Source organism: Symphodus melops (genome assembly GCF_947650265.1).
Source record: "Symphodus melops genome assembly, chromosome: 8".
Taxonomy (NCBI): Eukaryota; Metazoa; Chordata; class Actinopteri; order Labriformes; family Labridae; genus Symphodus; species Symphodus melops.
Window position 1 is genome coordinate 20,066,581 of NC_136698.1, and position 7,870 is coordinate 20,074,450.

General features: G+C 40.3%; 1 long non-coding RNA gene across 1 annotated transcript; it reads left to right on the forward strand.

The window, feature by feature from the left end:
* Window positions 1–452: 452 nt before the first annotated feature.
* On the forward strand, window positions 453–1,286 carry LOC306827668. Its single transcript, XR_013779658.1, has 4 exons — window positions 453–670; window positions 827–890; window positions 1,084–1,140; window positions 1,236–1,286. It is a non-coding gene; the product is annotated as an uncharacterized lncRNA (long non-coding RNA).
* The last annotated feature ends 6,584 nt before the right edge of the window (window positions 1,287–7,870 follow it).

A 7,870-nucleotide genomic window follows, 5' to 3' on the forward strand; every position in this document is an offset into this window, starting at 1 on the left:
GCACAATGGCTCAGTAAATAAAACAAAACTTCACATAGCATGAAAGCAATTTAGCATCTAAACATTTGAAAGGTGCTTCATCCAAACTGGCCACATCCTTCCTCGTTTGTTTTGATTTGGAGTTGCATGTTATGTTTCACATTTAATTTCGCACAGCTTTGTGGGTATTAAAATACAACTCATTTTCTGGAAGGATGCACCCAAACCATATTGCACAAAAAGTTAACTCATTCCCCGCCATTGACGGAATTTTCCGTCATTTCGAACCCAACCGTTCCCCGCCATTGACGGAATTTTCCGTCAATCTGTGTTTTCAGTGAAATATGATAGGGGGCGCTCTGACGGATGTTGTGAAAAAGTTACAGGACTGTGGGGTCAAAAACCAACAAACAAGACCACCCGCGGGAAAGTAGAGAAAAAAAACCAACATCTTCTTCGTCCCTAAAAGTAAACATTAGCCGTATAGATATGAGATAAAAGCTGAACAGTGCAAACATGCCGGCGCCAGCAAGGAGATATTCGGCTGCGGAAGCTACAGAGTTAATTATCGATACAGACTCTGATAATTCATTTTTTGACCTCCGTGAAACTGATCTGGATGAAGACAGCAGCGGCGACAGCGAATGGAGGGATTCAAGACCTACATTCAGACCTTCAGGACGTGTAAGAGGTAAGATATGATCACGTTATTTTTTGATTCACCGTGATAGCATATGCATCTGCTAATTCATGAGATAACGTGACATCGAAATAACATATCCCTCAGTTTTGTACATAAACTATGTACCAAACGAATTTTTGTCGGACTTTTTATTGTAATTTCCAGACACAGAGTCCAGGTCTCCAAGATTCAGGTCTCCAAGGTCCAGACATACACGTAGGTGCAAGAGGTGAGTCATGATACCATATTTTATTTAGTTTGATAGTATGTTACTTGGATTGTATGATTATTAGATACTACAAGACAAGAGCATCTGCTAATTTGTGAGAGAAGATAAAAAAGAAATAATTTATCTTTCATTTTGTACACAAACTATTTACCAAATTAATATTTTTATGACATTTTACTGTCATTTTACACAGAGTCCAGGGATTCAAGGCCCAGGTGTCCTTTATACAGAACTACCCAAGGTGAAAGAGGTAAGATATGATATGAAGAGGCCGAAAAATAACGTTCCTCTCTTTGTGCACATCACACTGTTGAATAAAAAAATTGACATTCTAATTATTTACAGGTCGATCACAGCAAAGAGGCAGAGGTCGGACCTGTGGATCTGAAGGGCTTGGTGGAGGTCAGGTACCTGGTGACCAAGCTAGAGGCCTGTAAACCAGCCAGGTGCAGGTCCTGGTCCAGGTAATCTGATGTGGAAAGAAATGAACTGGCAGCCAAAAGACTTTCTTTTCACTGAGAATCCTGGACCTCTAAATGATGCTGCTGCTCTTGATCATATCATTCGTAAGCCTGACCTTGAAATGTACTGGTCTACAGATGACATTTTGGCCACCCCCTACTTCAACAAGGTCATGTCCCGCAACCGATTTGAAATCATATGGAGATTTCTACACTCCAATGATTATGAATCAAGGCCAGCAAATAGCACTGACAGGTTGTACAAAGTCCGCCCTGTCTTATATTACCTTATATCTAAATTCAGTCAAATGTATCAACCTAACACCAACATTTGCATTGATGAGGGTATGCTTCTGTGGCGTGGACGGCTAGCGTTCAGGGTATACAATCCCCAAAAACCTGTCAAATATGGGTTCAAATCCTACATCCTTTGCGATTCTGACACAGGGTACTGTTAGAACATGGGAGACACAATTGTCTCTCTTCTTGATCAGGTTTTTGTTCAACTAATGTTTTACTATAACCTGCAAATAATAATAATATTTAAGTGTTTGTAAAAACAAAGTATTTCTGAGTGTATAAGAGAAGAAAAATGTATAATATAGTTTGTAAATGTTGTAGTGCTACACTATTCAAAGAAAATGTATAATTTTATGTAATCATTTTTATTTATTTATTTTAAAATATAACTGTCGTTGTCAAATGAAAGCAAAAAGAATCCAAATGTAAACTCAAAATCACATTTTTTTCTCGAAAATAAGTGTGTTTTACAAAAGTGCTGTTTTCTCAGCTTTTTGTCCGGAATGTTGTTTTTTTGTGAAAATGGCCGATATCAAGTGCTGATAAAAAAAGATTGAATGAAGTTTGAATGAAATAGTTTTTTGTATATGAAAGCAGAGGCTCTGATCTTTCTTTTGATGTATTCAATATTTACATATTCAAAGAACAAAATATTCTGTGGGTCTTGAAAGATTGGTGAAAATGGTGAAAAAGGCTGGCGCTGGCTGGCAACCATTCTAGAATTCTCTGGCGGGGAAAGTGTTAATATCCATCCTGAATTCTTCAGTCTACTGAGATGGACCCAGAAATAAATGGCCACTGAATGATCACGAAGGTTCAGTCTACCAGAAAGTCCAGACTCCACTGTACTCTGTGGCTTTTCAGAGAGGGTTTTTCTTCTCTTCTGTGTCAGTTCATTGTCGCCCAGAACTTCCACCAGATATGTGTGCATTGAGTGTCCAATCCGGCCTATTACATCCCTGTGCATCCTCGACCATCAACACCGCCGCGCTGCATCCTCCGTGTACAGAAAATACGGCTGAAGTGCAGAGACGAAGGAATTTCACCTGTCAACACTGTTCCAGTTTGTTTCTCAAAATGTGCATGATGTTGTAAAGACCACACCTGAGTTAAGGATCCCTTTTTAAACTTAAAACTTTACTTTACTTTGTAAATCCCTGCAGGGTTACATACATTACCCTTTGGCCTGGTTTATTTAAATGCTTAGCTCTAAATGAACACTCATGTCCCCACAGTGAATAACAGAGAGCTTTAAAGCTTTGCTACAAGAGCACGAGCCCTTTGAAAAGGTTCACATTTGTCCCTGAAGAGCTTCCAATTCTGTAACACGACACCTTGTACCCTAAAGTGATGAAAGCATATACTTTCATATTCAAAGAGCATGAATACATAAATATAAATGAACATGAATTAAAAAAAACAGTGCAGATTTTAGCTGTGAAATAGCTTTTTGGTGCATACGAAGGTTATGTATTTCTTTAAATGAAAACTATAGTAATGAACCTTCAGCACAATGAACATTGCCACACACCTTCTGTACAGGTGTCCTCGATGTTTTTGTTCAGTTTTCGTTTGACCATCGAAGACATGTTACCACACAGTCAAATGGATAAATGGACAACTCTGTCATTAGAGATGACCCTTAATCTAATCTTTGAGATGATTAGTCCCCCAGCAACTCAGGATTGCCAGACAAAGAACAGCTTCCCAGAGTGGGACTCTTACAAACAGACTCTGGCTCTGTTGATGCAAGCTTCAGGTAGTGACAATGTTGATACTAGTTATCCTACTACATTGGTAGGGTAGCCTTCTGACTCCAACACGTCAACCAGGTTGGTTGGACCAGCGGAGACGCTCTGGTCCGTTACAGATCTGGTGGAAGTTTGGGGTGAGAGGGCAGCAAGAACCAGGACAACATTGGGGCTGTCAAGTGGGACTCTCCCCTCACTGGTGTTTTGTTTTGTCTAACAATGCTCTGACAATTGCAAATGTATCACATGCACTGTATCTTGAATGAAAGTTAAACAAAGCAGACTTAGGACAAGAATGACTGAATCTTGGCACTGCAGTAGTAATTTTTTTGACTCAATCTTTAAAGAGGAACTGCTGAAGTCCATGGAGACGGAAAGCTCAACACATGGCAGTGTGAATCTGCTCGAAATTGGAGAAATACAAGCCACAACATGCTTTCATACACATGTGTTTCCATGGTTTCCACATTTATATTGATGGGTGAAAGAATCCCTAAGGAGGTCACTTCGCTGCTGCTCAAGCTGTCCTGTGATTGGTCTTGTTATTTCCACTGCTTACTGCACTGCACATTTCAAGTTCAACCAGCAGATTTTCTGTGTTCATTTAACAGCTTCTGTGCTTTTAAAGATTACACCGATTACATTATATTATGTTTTTTCAATGAAAGAACATATGATACAATAAATTGTATATTCAAAGTACTTTGCATTGTCTAAGTTTATTAAGACACAATCAGAAACAATTTTATTGGCCAGGTATAATTAACACACAAGGAATTTAACTTCGGTAGACTGTGCTCTCTTTGTACAAATGAAAACATTAAATATTAACAATTACCTAAAAATATAAACAAGTAATTAAAGACTATTATCGGTCGGTCGGTAGGTAGGTACTTTATTGATCCCGAGGGAAATTCAAGCAAATAGTGCAGTGGTGAGTAGTGAAAAATGATGAAGTCATTTTTTACAATATTTACATTATATCGTGTGTGTAGATTTAAAGATCACAAAAACTTTTGAAACCCCTTATTACTGTTACACTGGTGTGCAACACAACAAGCCACGATGGTACACCCTGCGGTCAACTAAATACCAGTCATTTAAGGTTAACAAAACAACAAGATCAGAAAGTATAACAACAGAGAAAATATACAAAATGACAAAGACATGTGAGACGACGCAATGTGATATGCAAATGAGAATTATCAGCAAGACTGGGGTGGATTTCAGTTCTATCACATGATTGGACAGGACAGAAAAAAGTCAACGGGAACGAACGGGTGCCAGAATCATCATATCAATAAACCAGTCTTAAATGCACACAGAAATGAACGAATGATGGCTATTATCTCTATTAGCTGTGCTTTCTATTTGCTAGTTAACTGTGCGTGACATACAAGATGTCATGTGCGATGGCACACAGGCATGCAGAAATTGCAGACGTTGCATAATTTACATTCAGGAAAAGCGGGTTTAACTGACGTGGAAAAGGCAAAGCTGTTAAAAGTTAAAAACAGTAATCTGTTTGTTCTGGTGAAAGAGCTCTGGGGAAAGTCAGGCATACTAAAAAAGTTAATGAGAGTTGAGACGTACTGGCAAAAATGGAGAACGTCAAGTAATAATTAAAAAAATAAATATACAGGATGGGATGGGAGTCATTCTACCAGGAATGCTGTTTAAAGAGCATATGGCAGGTTAAAAAAAAGTTTAAATTGACACGTCATGTTGTCTGATAAGGGCTGTAGAATATCTTCAACACATAAGTGCTCTAATTTAGAGGAGAAAGTGGCTGTTTTTAGCGTAGCTGTTTAGAACTAGCTTTTTTCAACAACGCGTCATATGACGTCACATAAGGGAGTCGTGTTCTGTTACTCTGCTTTGATCGGCTTTATGCGTACGTGTATGTATGAATGAATGAATGAAGCCTTTATTGCCCCTGGGGGAACTTGTCTTGCACCGAGAGCATGAAACACTTTACAAACAAACATTTAGAAAGCAGCACAAAAGAATTAAAGCACAAAAAACACGCTAAAACGTCACATGATTAAAGAGGTGTAATGATACGTGGTAGTGAGTGAGAATAGACAGGATGCCTCCCTGCAATAGTTTGTAATTTGCGCGGCGCACATTCGGGTGCATAGTGTAAGGGCACTAGCCCATATATCGCGAGCTGACACCTGTCACTCAGCAGGACGCCTGCTCCAGGTCTCTACTCAACAACAACTTCACTTCTCTCCTGAGGCCGTCATTCCTCTAATCCTGCCTGTTTCTGCTCTCTGTCATATCTAACAGGTTCATAATAATAAGCCAGTGGACCATCATATGTAAAGGAATACATATTTTCATCCTCTTTATTGACGGGAGTGACACTCGGATCCATGATTTTCTATGTTAAACAGATGGGGATTCAGCGGGACTCCCTTATGTTACGTCACAGCCGAATGCGGACGTAAAGAGCAAAGACGTGCGAAAACGTACTAAAACGTCTCCAGGAGACCCTGTGGGTTATTAATTTCTGAATTTCTTTAAAAATAGTATTGTTAACGTATTTTCCTATGATTAGTTAAGTTTTGACTTTAACCTGCAATATGCTCTTTAAATTCTAGCCCAGAGATTGGGATGGGACAGGGTTATCTTTGTGAGTGTAATGGAACAGATGTAAAAAACCACTACAGAGTCAGCCTCTAGTCAATGCAGTTAGGTAAAGCAAGCATAATGCCGACATAAGCACAACATTTTTGGTATAAGGGATTCAGCCTTCTTGCAGACCCTGACTGTGGTTCTCACAGTTGATTCTGTGTTGATGACCTTGATTTATAAGAAAACCTGGTAAACAAACATAAGTGTTAGCAGGAATGGAAAAATCAGGTAATGAAGTGTGTCTGTATGCTTTTCTTTTCCCTTATTATCTGACTTTATAAAGCATTACTGGTACTCAGACTGAAACTAAAATATTCAGCTCACATTTGCTCGCATTACAACACTGGCAGTATTTGGGGATATGTCGACCACTGTAATTGTTTGCTGAGGGAACAAGATGTTGAACTTGTGGCTTTATGACCGCAGCTCAGCCTCTGCATCTCATTAGGATATTCATACTGAGTATTGATTTGGTGTAAATTGAACTCTCGGCCGGCTAACAGCGCCATATGGACTGGACAGATGTAGGTGCCACCACCAAGGGACATGATGAGCTATTTATGTCACCCACTCACTAGCTCTAAACTTCTTGGCTCTAGGCTGTGTAGTCAGAGGTTTAACAAACATCACAAGGCTTGCATCGAATAGAGGAAAGCTGGATGTCTGCCGCACGTGGCTCAACAACAGCTGGAAAAAAAACAGGGATAATATAATATAATATTTCAAAGTGACAGTAGCTAAATTATAATTGATGACACTAAAGGCATGACATTGCTCTGCCTAATGATCAAAGACAGACTAACAAGCATTGCAATCAGTTGGGACTGTCTGCCACACAAAACTGTTGCAAGCAGCTTTTGCTGAGGCGATACAGGGCAGGAGCCAGCATCGAGTCATGTTCAGGCTTTTGGTTTATAACCAGCACCAGCAGCTTGGGCAGGCCATCTCCGTGGGGGGGGGGGGGGGGGGGGGGGTTGTTTGGGCAGGCCATCCTCACCAACAGTCCCAAGGAACCTAAGAGAGCTCAGGAGCTCCCAGAAAAAGGAGAGGTTAGAATATAAAGATAGAGACAAGCAGTAATAAGATATGAAAGCTGGGAGAGAAAGAGGGAGAGAGAGATAAGAGATCCTGGTGCCAGTTCCCCCGGTAGTCTAGGCCTATAGCAGCATAACTATGAGCTGGTCCTAAGCCAGCCCTAACTATAAGATTTATCAAAAAGAAAAGTTTTAAGTCTATTCTTAAAAGTACCTAGTGTGTCTGCCTCCCGGACCCCGACTGGTAGACGATTCCAAAGGAGCGGTGCCTGATAACTAAAGGCTCTACCTGCCATAGTACTTTTAAAAAAAAAGTACAACTGATCCAATCTTCTCAATCTTTATTAATAACAAGTCATAACAAGCAGAGCATGAACGGTTCTTCAGAACATGGTTTCTCTTACTTCCTTCTACTCCTTGCTGCCAGAGACTTGGCAGCGCTTCCTCTCACACAGCTGATCAAAATTTGGCTTGAGGGAGGAAGCAACTGAGACCCTCAGTATGGCTTTAAGATGCTCATCTTTAAGTCTGGACCTGTACTTTGACTTATTAAAGTTCATTGTGGAGAAGAGCTTTTCACACACATAGGTGCTGCCAAAAAGGCACATGGTCCGCTTGAACATCCTGGAGAGCTCAGGGAAGGTGGGGGGCAATTCTCTCAAAAATTGTCCGAGCTTGTCTGTTTTCCCATTCACCTCCCTGAACTTGGCTTTAAGTTCAGAATTGCACAGCAGGTTAATTAGCTCCATCTGAAGCACAGGGGGGGCATCTTCCACATTGAAGGAGAAGGGGTC